The 10,415-nt window shown below is 38.8% G+C and overlaps 1 pseudogene; it reads left to right on the top strand.

Moving 5' to 3' along the window:
• Positions 1–3,188: 3,188 nt before the first annotated feature.
• LOC100387767 (cysteine and histidine-rich domain-containing protein 1 pseudogene) lies at positions 3,189–5,632 on the top strand (annotated as a pseudogene).
• The last annotated feature ends 4,783 nt before the right edge of the window (positions 5,633–10,415 follow it).

The raw sequence follows: 10,415 nt of genomic DNA, 5'->3' as shown, positions 1-10,415 counted from the left end.
GATCACAAGGTCAAGACATTGAGACCATCATGGTCAACATGGTGAAACCCCGTCTCTACTTAAAAAAATACAAAAAATTATCTGGGCATGGTGGCGCGTGCCTGTAATCCCAGCTACTCAGGAAGCTGAGGCAGGAGAATTGCCTGAACCCAGGAGGCGGAGGTTGCAGTGAGCCGACATCGCGCCATTGCACTCCAGCCTGGGTAACAAGAGCGAAATTCCGTCTCAGAAAAAAAGAAGCTTGTGTGAGCGTCCAGGGTATATGAGAATCTGTGGGCCAATGGGTAGAAGAAAGTACTGAGGACAGCGACAACAAGAAACAGCCCAAATTTTTCTATATCGAAAATATAATGCCAGCACAAAAGTAAGCCCCTTGAGAACAAGAACTACATCCTGACCATATTCTGGTACCCTCCCTGGCAAATCAAATTTTTCTTTTCTTTTCTTTGAAACAGAGTCTCATTCTGTCACCCAGGTGGGCATAGCATGGTGTGATCTTGGCTCACTGCAACCTCCACCTCCTGGATTCAAGTGATTCTCCTGCCTCAGCCTCCTGAGTAACTGGGATTACCAGTGCATTGCCATCATGCTCGGCTAATTTTTGTATTTTTTGGTAGAGATGGGGCTTCATCATGTTGGCCAGGCTGGTCTTGAACTCCTGACCTCAAGTGATGCCTGCGTCAGCCTCCCAAAGTGCTGGGATTACAGACGTGAGCCACTGCACCAGGGCAAATCAAGTTTTCCTTTTTGTTTATTTTTTGAGACAGAGTCTCGCTCTGTCGCCAGGTGCCAGGCTGGAGTGCAGTGGCATGATCTCAGCTCACCACAACCTTCCGGATTCAAGCAATTCTTCTGCCTCAGCCTCCCAAGTAGCTAGGACTACAGGTGCACACCACCATGCCCAGCTAATTTTTGTATTTTTAGTAGAGACAGGGTTTGACCATGTTGGCCAGGATGGTCTCTATCTCTTGACCTCGTGATCTGCCCGCCTCAGCCTCCCAAAGTGCTGAGATTACAGATGTGAGCCACCGCACCCGGCCCAAGTTTTTCTTATTCAGTATTTGCTGCTGCTGTTAAATGAGAAAGAACACTCAATGGGCCACAGGAATAGAAGAAAAAAGATTGCCAGTCTTCTTAAAACAGTAACTTTAGGCACGGAAGGGGACTGTTAGGGGCTCAATTATGTCCCTCTAAATTCATATATTCAGAGACCCCAAATAGCTCAAAATGTGACTATATTTGGAGACAGGATTTTTTAAAGAGGTAATTAAGCTTAAATGAGGTCACCAGGGGTGTGCCCTAAACCAGTATAACTGGTGTCCTTAAAAGAAGAGATTAACACCCAGACACACTTGGCGAGAAGGTCGCTGTGAAGACACACGGAATTCCTTTTATCTTCAGTGGTGGCTACTAAGACCAAAAGAAGGCAGTGCTATAATTGAGGAGGGTGGAACTGAGTTGAATCTTCAGTTCCGTGTTGAAGGAAATTTTTTAAAAGTCATACTATGTAAATTTGTTTCTCACTATGCAAAGCTGAACATATTATTTCTGCCTCTAGCAGTGTTGGAATAACCAGTTCTACTTGTTTCCTTCCTAGCTGTAAACAACTAGACAACTGGAAAAATATATGATACAATTGCTTTCAGATATTGGACAGCCAAAGTGTAATCCCTGATAGGAAACAAAACAGAGTGAAAGAACCACTGGGGAGCTATAAACGGGAACACTCTCAGCATTCGTGATGGTCTGGGAGACAACCCAGTCCGTGTGGAGAAACCTCACTGAATCACTCTATTAGTTTTCTATGGCTACTGTAATATATTACCATAAATGTGGTGGTTTAAAACAACACAAAGTTATTATTTTACAGTTCTGTAGATCAGAAGTCTGGGGCCAGGCACGGTGGCTCACACCTGAAATCCCAGCACTTTGGGAGGCCAAAGTGGGTGGATCACGAGGTCAAGTGATCGAGACCATCCTGGCCAACAAGGTAAAATCCCGTCTCTACCAAAAATACAAAAATTAGCTGTCCTTTTTGAAGGATGTAGGGAATAATCCATGTCTTTGCCTTTTTCACCTTCCAGAGGCCACCTACTTTCCTAAACTCATGGCTTCCTTCCTCCCTCTTCAAAGCCAGTGGTACTGAGTCAGGTCTTTCTCATGCTGCTGTCTCTTTGGTTCTTTCTTCAGCATCCCTATTCTGCTTTTAAGGACCCTGGAACCCACCTACATAACTCAGAATAAGTTTCCTGTTGTAAGGCATGCTGATTAGCAACATTAATTCCAGCAGCTACCTTAATTTCCCTCTGTCATATAGCTTAACATCTTCCCAGGTTCTGGGGATTCGGATGTGAACATCTTTGGTGGAACCATTTTGCTTACATTCACCACTGAGGCATTTATTCGAGACCTCAGAACAGTCATACCATCGTAGTAATGATAAACTGGTCCTAAAGTCATGGCTACTCTAGACCCAACCTAACAAAGCCGAAAGACAAGCTTGAAAGGATTAAGCTGATCCACAAGTAAATGAATGCTTACCAAAATAAAACTTCAATACTCTTTAAAGAAAGAGAACAAAATCCAGACACAAATGTGGCAAAACAACATGACATTAATAATCACAATCATAAGTTACTGGACATTCAAAGAAGTAGGAAAATAGGATTCATAACCAGAAGAAAAATTAATTGATTGAAGTAGTCCCATAGTGACTGATAACAGAATGATCAAATGAGGAGTTTAGTTCTTATGAATGTGCTCAAGAATTTACATGAAACATGACCATATGAGGAGAGAAATGTAAACCATCCCAGCTACTTTGGAGGCTGAGGCAAGAGAATTGCTTGAATCCAGGAGGGTTCAAGTCAAGGGAATTTCAAACTCCTGCCCTCCAGTGATCCACCCACCTTGGTCTCCCAAAGTGCTGAGATTACAGGCATGAGCCACCATACCCAGCCAAGTCAATGGAATTTCATAAAGTCAATGGAATTTCAATGGAACCAAAAGAAATGAAAAATTCACTGGAAACTTTAATTAGAGATTGGACACTGAGGAACAAAAGATCAGTGAACTAGAAGAAATAATGAAAGAAACAATCTAGACTGAAGGACACAGAGAAAAAGTCTGAATAAAAAAGGAAGAGTGGTCGTTTCTGGAAGCCGGCAGCCGCCTTAGTCGTCAGATGCGTGCTAGCGACAAGGGAGTGGCTAACATGTCCTCTTGCCGTTCCCAGTGTTTGGGGCTTGCCTATGATGGTGGGAAAAGAAAATGGCCTTGCTGGCTGGGCACACTGGCTCACACTTGTAATCCCTGCACTTTGGGAGAACAAGGTGGGTGGATCACAAGGTTAGGAGTTCCAGACCAGCCTGACCAAGATGGTGAAACCTCATCTCTACTAAAAATACAAAAATTAGCTGGGCATGGTGGTGTGAACCTGTAATCCCAGTTACTTGGGAGGCTGAGGCAGGGAATTAATTGCTTGAACCCAGGAGGTGGAGATTTCAGTGAGCCATGATTGTACCACTGCACTCCAGCCTGGGTGACAGATCGCGACTCCATCTCAAAAAAAAAAAAAAAAAAGAAAATGGCCTTGTTGTGCTACAATCGGGGCTGCGGCAAGTGCTTCGATCCTGAGACCAATTCCAATGATGCTTGCACATACCGCCCAGGTGTTCCTGTCTTTTACAATGCATTAAACGGTTGGTCTTGCTGTAAGAGAAGAACAACTGATTTTTCTGATTTCTTAGCATTGTAGGCTCTGCAAAAGGTAGACATAATAGTGAGAAGCCACCTGAGCCTGTCAAACCTGAAGTCAAGACCACCACGAAGAAGAAACTATCTGAATTGAAACCCAAATTTCAGGAACACATTCAAGCCCCTAAGCCAGTAGAAGCAATAAAAAGGCCAAGTCTGGATGAACTAATGGCAAATTTGGATATAAAAATATCTGCCTCCCTAAAACAAGCACTTGATAAACTTAAACTGTTATCAGGGAATGAAGAAAATAGGAAAGAAGAAGGTAGTGATGAAATTAAGATTGGGACCTCGTGTAAGAATGGAGGGTGTTCAAAGACATATCGGGCTCTAGAGAGTCTAGAAGTCTGTGTGTATCACCCTGGAGTACCTGTTTTCCATGAAGGGGTGAAATACCGGAGCTGTTGTAGAAGAAAAACAAACATCTAATTTTAATACATTCTTAGCCCAAGAGGACTGGACAACAGAAAAACACACGTGGACTGAAAAGGATGCCGGGAAAAATGTCGTTCCCTGTAGATATGACTGGCATCAGACTGGAGGTGAAGTCATCACTTCAGTATATGCTAAAAATTCACTTCCAGAACTTAGTCAAGTAGAAGCAAATGGCGCGTTGTTAAATGTGTGCATTGTATTGGAAGGAAAGAAGGAATTTGATCAAAATGTGAAATTATGGGGTGTGACTGATTTAAAGCAAAGTTAATAACTGTGACTGCAACAAAGACTAACATCACTATGAGAAAAGCTGAACCGATTCAGTAGACAAGACTTGACTGGCTGCAGCCAAAGAGCAGGAAAAACAAAAAGGCGACACAACAGATTGAGTGTGGGACAGGAGGAAGCTTATTACATGTTTCGGAGTTCTCGATACTGTGCGAAGTTGTGGCTTGCTGCTGTCATCTTTGGTTTTGTTGTTGTATTCCTGAATCTGACATTTCAGGGTTAACATTAGGTTCTTAAAAGCCAGAGTCAGTCTGTCTTTTGTGCCTTTCATCTTTCTTTTGTGTTATGTAAGACTGATTATTCATTTCTCCTTATTGGCAGGAGCCATCCTTGTATCCTGTACTTGAGGAATACTTGTAGTATTTCTTTGTGTTTCTCTGTTAAGCAGAGAAATATTGAGGAACATGTTTTTTTACGTCTTTCTATTATTCCATAATTAGTAAAGCAAGATGAAATGTCACATTTTAATCAGTTTTGTCATGGATTTGTGCTCTTACAGTATTTGAAAATATTTAAGGAAGAGATGAAGCTCTGCAGTTTTTTCGTATGTGGGACGTTTACTTTTTGATTTTTATTTTTTTGAGATGGAGTCTCGCTCTGTCACCCAAGCTGGAGTGCAATGGCATGATCTTGGCTCACTACAATTTCCGCCTCCTGGGTTCAAGTGATTCTCCTGCCTCAGCCTCCTGAATAGTTGGGATTACAGGCACCCACCACCACACCTGGCTAATTTTTGTATTTTTAATAGAGACAGGGTTACTCTATGTTGGTCAGGCTGGTCTTGAACTCCTGACCTCAGGTGATCTGACCGCCTTAGCCTTCCAAAGAGCTGGGATTACAGGCGTGAACCACCATGCCCAGCAATGATTACTTTTTTAAGGAGGACTAATCCTGAGGTAGTATAGTAAGTAAAGGAGAGTATATGAATTGTTTAACAAATTAGAATTTGTTTACAACTACTTAAATTTTAAAATTACGTCAAAACTTGTGTTACTTGCCAAGGAGTATGATGTCAGAGTATAGGAAACATAAATAAGAATACAGAAGTATCAATTTGGTTAAAATTCACCATTTTATAAGACTAAGCAATAATCTTAAAAACCTCTTTCCTGAATATTTAAATGGGTTTGTATGGTGTTACAACTAAATTGTTACTGACTTGGAGACTAACCCTCTTAAAACCTTTAATTAGTTAAATATAAAAAGAAATTATATATACATACATACATACATATATATATATGTAAATCTTGCTTCCCCGATGGAAGACTACACACAATTGTAGACTTAAAAGGTTTGTGGAAATGCATTAGGATATCAGGAAACTAAATATATGGACTTGCTTTATGACTGTCTATTACATGTTAAATAAAATAGCTTAATTCTTTTGGAGTTTTTAAAAAGTAATTCACGAAGAGTTTCACAATTCTAGTGATACAATGTGGATTATACATTGTACTTTATATTAAATATAGGTAACACAGAATTAGATTGTTTGGATAGGTTTTGAGGCAATACCAAGCTCAAGAAGAAAAACGAGAAAATATCATGAAGGCCAGAACTCTGGAAGATCTTAGAAAGTTTGGGAATAAATTAAACTTACATAGATTTAAAATGAAAATAAAAGGCACTTATTTCCCAAACCCCTTGAGTTTTTTCTTTTCCTTGGTATTTATGGAATTCTTACAAAGAAAAATTTGCAGAAGTACTATTTCCATTAATAAAGCATGTGTATCATTCTACTACCATTAGCAAATAACTTAGATATAGTTAATATAATTGTTAAAAGGTGTAGCTCTGTTACAAATAAAAATAAAAGATCTGGCAACCAGACTTCCATGACATTACACTACCATGACAAGAAACTCTGGGCAGTAAAATTTGGACCCACATAGAGTACATCAGCATCTAATACCTTGAGATCAATTTAAAATTTTTTCAAGTTATCTTTCATGATTTAGGAACATGAAGTCTTTATGGGTTGGGGATGCTCAGTTTGATACTTAGGTTGATAAATAAGGTTGATACTTAGTTTGATTAAAGCTAATGATTAATATACTTTTTTTTTTTAAATACTTCCTTCTGAGGCTGTTTTCCTCTAAACAGTATCTTAATCTGTTATATGTGATTGACATATTATTTAAAGTAGTGAATTACTGTAACCTCAGATTAGTTATATTGATTAAACCATTGATTTTTAAAATACACACACACACGTGTGCGCGCGCGCGCACACACACACACACACTATATATATATTTATCTTTTATATTTAGTCTGGTTGCATTAGTGACCATGGTATTTCATTTCTTATTTCTTAAGGAGACTTTGAATTCGTTGTCCAGATAAAAATCTAAATGATATTTATCTCAGACTCATAAATAAAGGGACACAGTTATTGTTAGGTAGCATATGTTTTACTATCGGTTTGTCAAAAAAGTTAATAAATAATGCTTTATTGATTTGTTTCTCTAGAAAGAAAGAAAGAAAGACAGACCATTAATGACCCTTGGGAAAATATTAAGTGGTCTAACATAAAAAAAATAGAAGTCCCAGAAAAGGGAGAATGAAAAATTTATTTGAAGACATAATGGCCAAAATTTCCCTAAATTTAATGAAAACCATAAACATATAGGTCTGAGGCTCAATGAACCCCAAGCAGAAAATATATAAACAAAACACATCATATTGGGAGGCTGAGGCAGGCGGATCATGAGGTCAGGAGTTCCAGACCATCCTGGCCAATATGGTGAAACCCCATCTCTACTAAAAATACAAAATTAGCTGGGTGTGGTGGCACATATCTGTAATCCTAGCTACTCAGAAGGCTGAGGCAGGAGAATCATTTCAACTGGGAGGCAGAGGTTGCAGTGAGCCAGGACCACGCTACTGCACTCCAACCTGGGCGACAGAGCGAGATTCCATCTCAAAAAGAAAAGAAAAGAAAAAGAAAGGATTGCACAAAGGCCATTGCAACCTTACACATGAAAAAATACTTCTGCAAGGACATCTGTCCAACAACAGTCTGCCCAGCGTCAGATGAGTGGATCTTATCGTTGATCTCTATAGCCAAGGATAAGTATTTTCAAACTCTGCAATTCTCCTCATTTTGTCTTTAAAAGCTTTTGTCTTTCTTTACCTCCCTGAATATGCAGATAGTTTATCATGGCATATATATTCCATTGCAATGCCTTTCCCTGGAATAAACATAATTTTCTTTAAAAAAAAAAAGTTAAAGGAAGCTTTTCTCACTGAAGGAAAATAATACCAAGTGGAAACTTGGATTTAAATAAAGGAAAGCACACTGGAAGTGGTAAATATGTATGCAAATGTAAAATATATTTCCTCCTTATTTAAAAATTTCTTTTAAAATGAGTTGAATGTTTAAAGCCAAAACACTAATATATTGTGGATTATCTATGTGAAGGAAAATATGTGAAAACAATTGCATAAAGGACCCAGGAGGAGGAACAAAAATGTACTATTGTAAGATTCTTGCTTATATAGTAAGGGATATAGTATAATTGGGAAGTAGACTGTGGTAAGTTAAAGATGCATATTGTAAACTCTATGCTGTACTCCACTAAAAAGCAAAACAGATAGAGGTAGGTAATAAGACAACAGAGAGAAAATGGAACCTAAAAATGCTCAATCCAAAAGGAAGTAGGGGAAAAGTGGAAAAATAATAACAGATAACCAGTAGAAATAAAATAGTAAGGTGGTAGACTTAAATCCAAGCCTATCACTAGCCACATTAGATGAATACACTTAAATTAAAAGCCAAAGATTATGAGACTGGATAAGAAAGCAAGACTCTGTGAAGAGTTGTCTAAAAAGAAACCCAATATATAGACAAAAAATGGATGAAAATAAAGGAAGGGAAAAAGATATACTATATAAACACTAATAACAGAAAAATAGAGGTGACTATATTAATGTCAGACCAAGTGGACTTCAGGATAAACAATATAACTGTGGATTAAAAAAGGCAATTCACAATGATAAAGGAGTCAATTCACTAAGAAAGCACAACAGTCCTAAATGTATATGCACCTATTCACAGAGCTTCAAAATACATAAAGCAAACACCAAAAGAACTGAGAAGATAAGACATTTTTAATTCAAAATTATAGATGATTTCCAAATGGAATGATTTTCTTTCCCAACAAATGATGTTGGGAAATCTGGATCTCCACATCATAAGAATAAAGTTGGATCCTGACCTTATATTGTATATTAAAATTTACCCAAAATATATCAAAGACCTAAATGTAAGGACTAAAATGATAAAACTCTTAGAAGAAAACATAGAGAAAATGTTTCATGACATTGGATTTGACAAGAATTTCTTGGATATTACATCAAAAGCATAGGCAACAAAAGAAAAAAATGGATAAACTGGACTACATCAAAATTTAAAATTTGTGCATGAAAGGACACTCACTATCAACAGAGTGAAAAGCCAGCCCATGGAATGGGAGAAAATATTTGTAAATCATATATTTGATAAGGGATTAGTATCCAGGCTATATAAAGAACTCCTATAAGTCAATGATAAAAAACCAAATAACCCAACTAAAATATGAACAAAGGGCTTGGATATAGGCGTTTCTCCAAAAAAGATATACAAATGGTTAATAAGCATATAAAAAGATGCTCAACACCACTAATCCTGAGGGAAATGCAAATCAAAACCACAATAAGAAACCATTTCACACCCATTTAGATGGCCATCATTTAAAAAAAATCTGTTTGGGAGGCCAAGGCGGGTGGATCACGAGGTCAAGAGATCGAGACCATCCTGGTCAACATGGTGAAACCCCATCTCCACTAAATATACAAAAAATTAGCTGGGCATGGTGGCACGTGCCTGTAATCCCAGCTACTCAGGAGGCTGAGGCAGGAGAATTGCCTGAACCCAGGAGGCGGAGGTTGTGGTGAGCCGAGATCGCACCATTGCACTCCAGCCTGGGTAACAACAGCGAAACTCCGTTTCAAAAAAAAAAAAAAAAAATCAGAAAATAACAGGTATTGGTAAAAACGTGGAGAAGCTGGAATTATTATGCATGGCGGGTGGGAATGTAAAATGGAGCTGCTGCTGTGGAAACTATTTGAGTGGTTTCTCAAATAATTAAACATGGAATTACCATATGATCCAGCAATTCCACTTGTGGGTGTCAACCCAAAAGAATTGAAAGCCGAGACTCAAACATATATTTGTATACCCATTCATAGAGGCATTATTCACAGTAGCCAGAAGGTGGACAACCTGTGTCTATGAACAGATACACAGATAAACCTAAGATGGTATGGAATGTTAATTCTTCAGCCTTAAAAAAGAAGGAGATGTTAACAGAGCTATACAACACAGATGAACCTTGAAGACATTATGCTGAGTTAAAACATCCCATCACAAGAGAACAAATACTGTATGATTCTTCTTACATGAGTTTCCTAGAGTAGTCAAATTCATAGAAACAGAAAGGAGAATGGTGGTTGCCAGGGACCTTGGGGAGGGAGGAATAGGGAGATAATTATGTTTAATGGGTACAGAGTTTCAGCTGGAGAAGGGGAAAACGTTCTGGAGATGGTTGGTGGTGATGGTTACATAACAACGTATATGTATTCAATACCAATGAAATGTACACTTAAAAATGGCTGCAATGGTAAATTTTATGTTATGTATATTTTACCTGTTAAAAAAGAGAGAGGAGGCCGGGCGCGGTGGCTCAAGCCTGTAATCCCAGCACTTTGGGAGGCCGAGGCGGGTGGATCACGACGTCAACAGATCGAGACCATCCTGGTCAACATGGTGAAACTCCGTCTCTACTAAAAATGCAAAAAAATTAGCTGGGCATGGTGGCGCGTGCCTGTAATCCCAGCTACTCCGGAGGCTGAGGCAGGAGAATTGCCTGAACCCAGGAGGCGGAGGTTGC

The sequence above is a fragment of the Callithrix jacchus genome, chromosome 8 (genome assembly GCF_049354715.1).
Source record: "Callithrix jacchus isolate 240 chromosome 8, calJac240_pri, whole genome shotgun sequence".
NCBI classification, from domain to species: Eukaryota; Metazoa; Chordata; class Mammalia; order Primates; family Cebidae; genus Callithrix; species Callithrix jacchus.
This window is presented reverse-complemented; position numbering and strand designations above follow the sequence as displayed.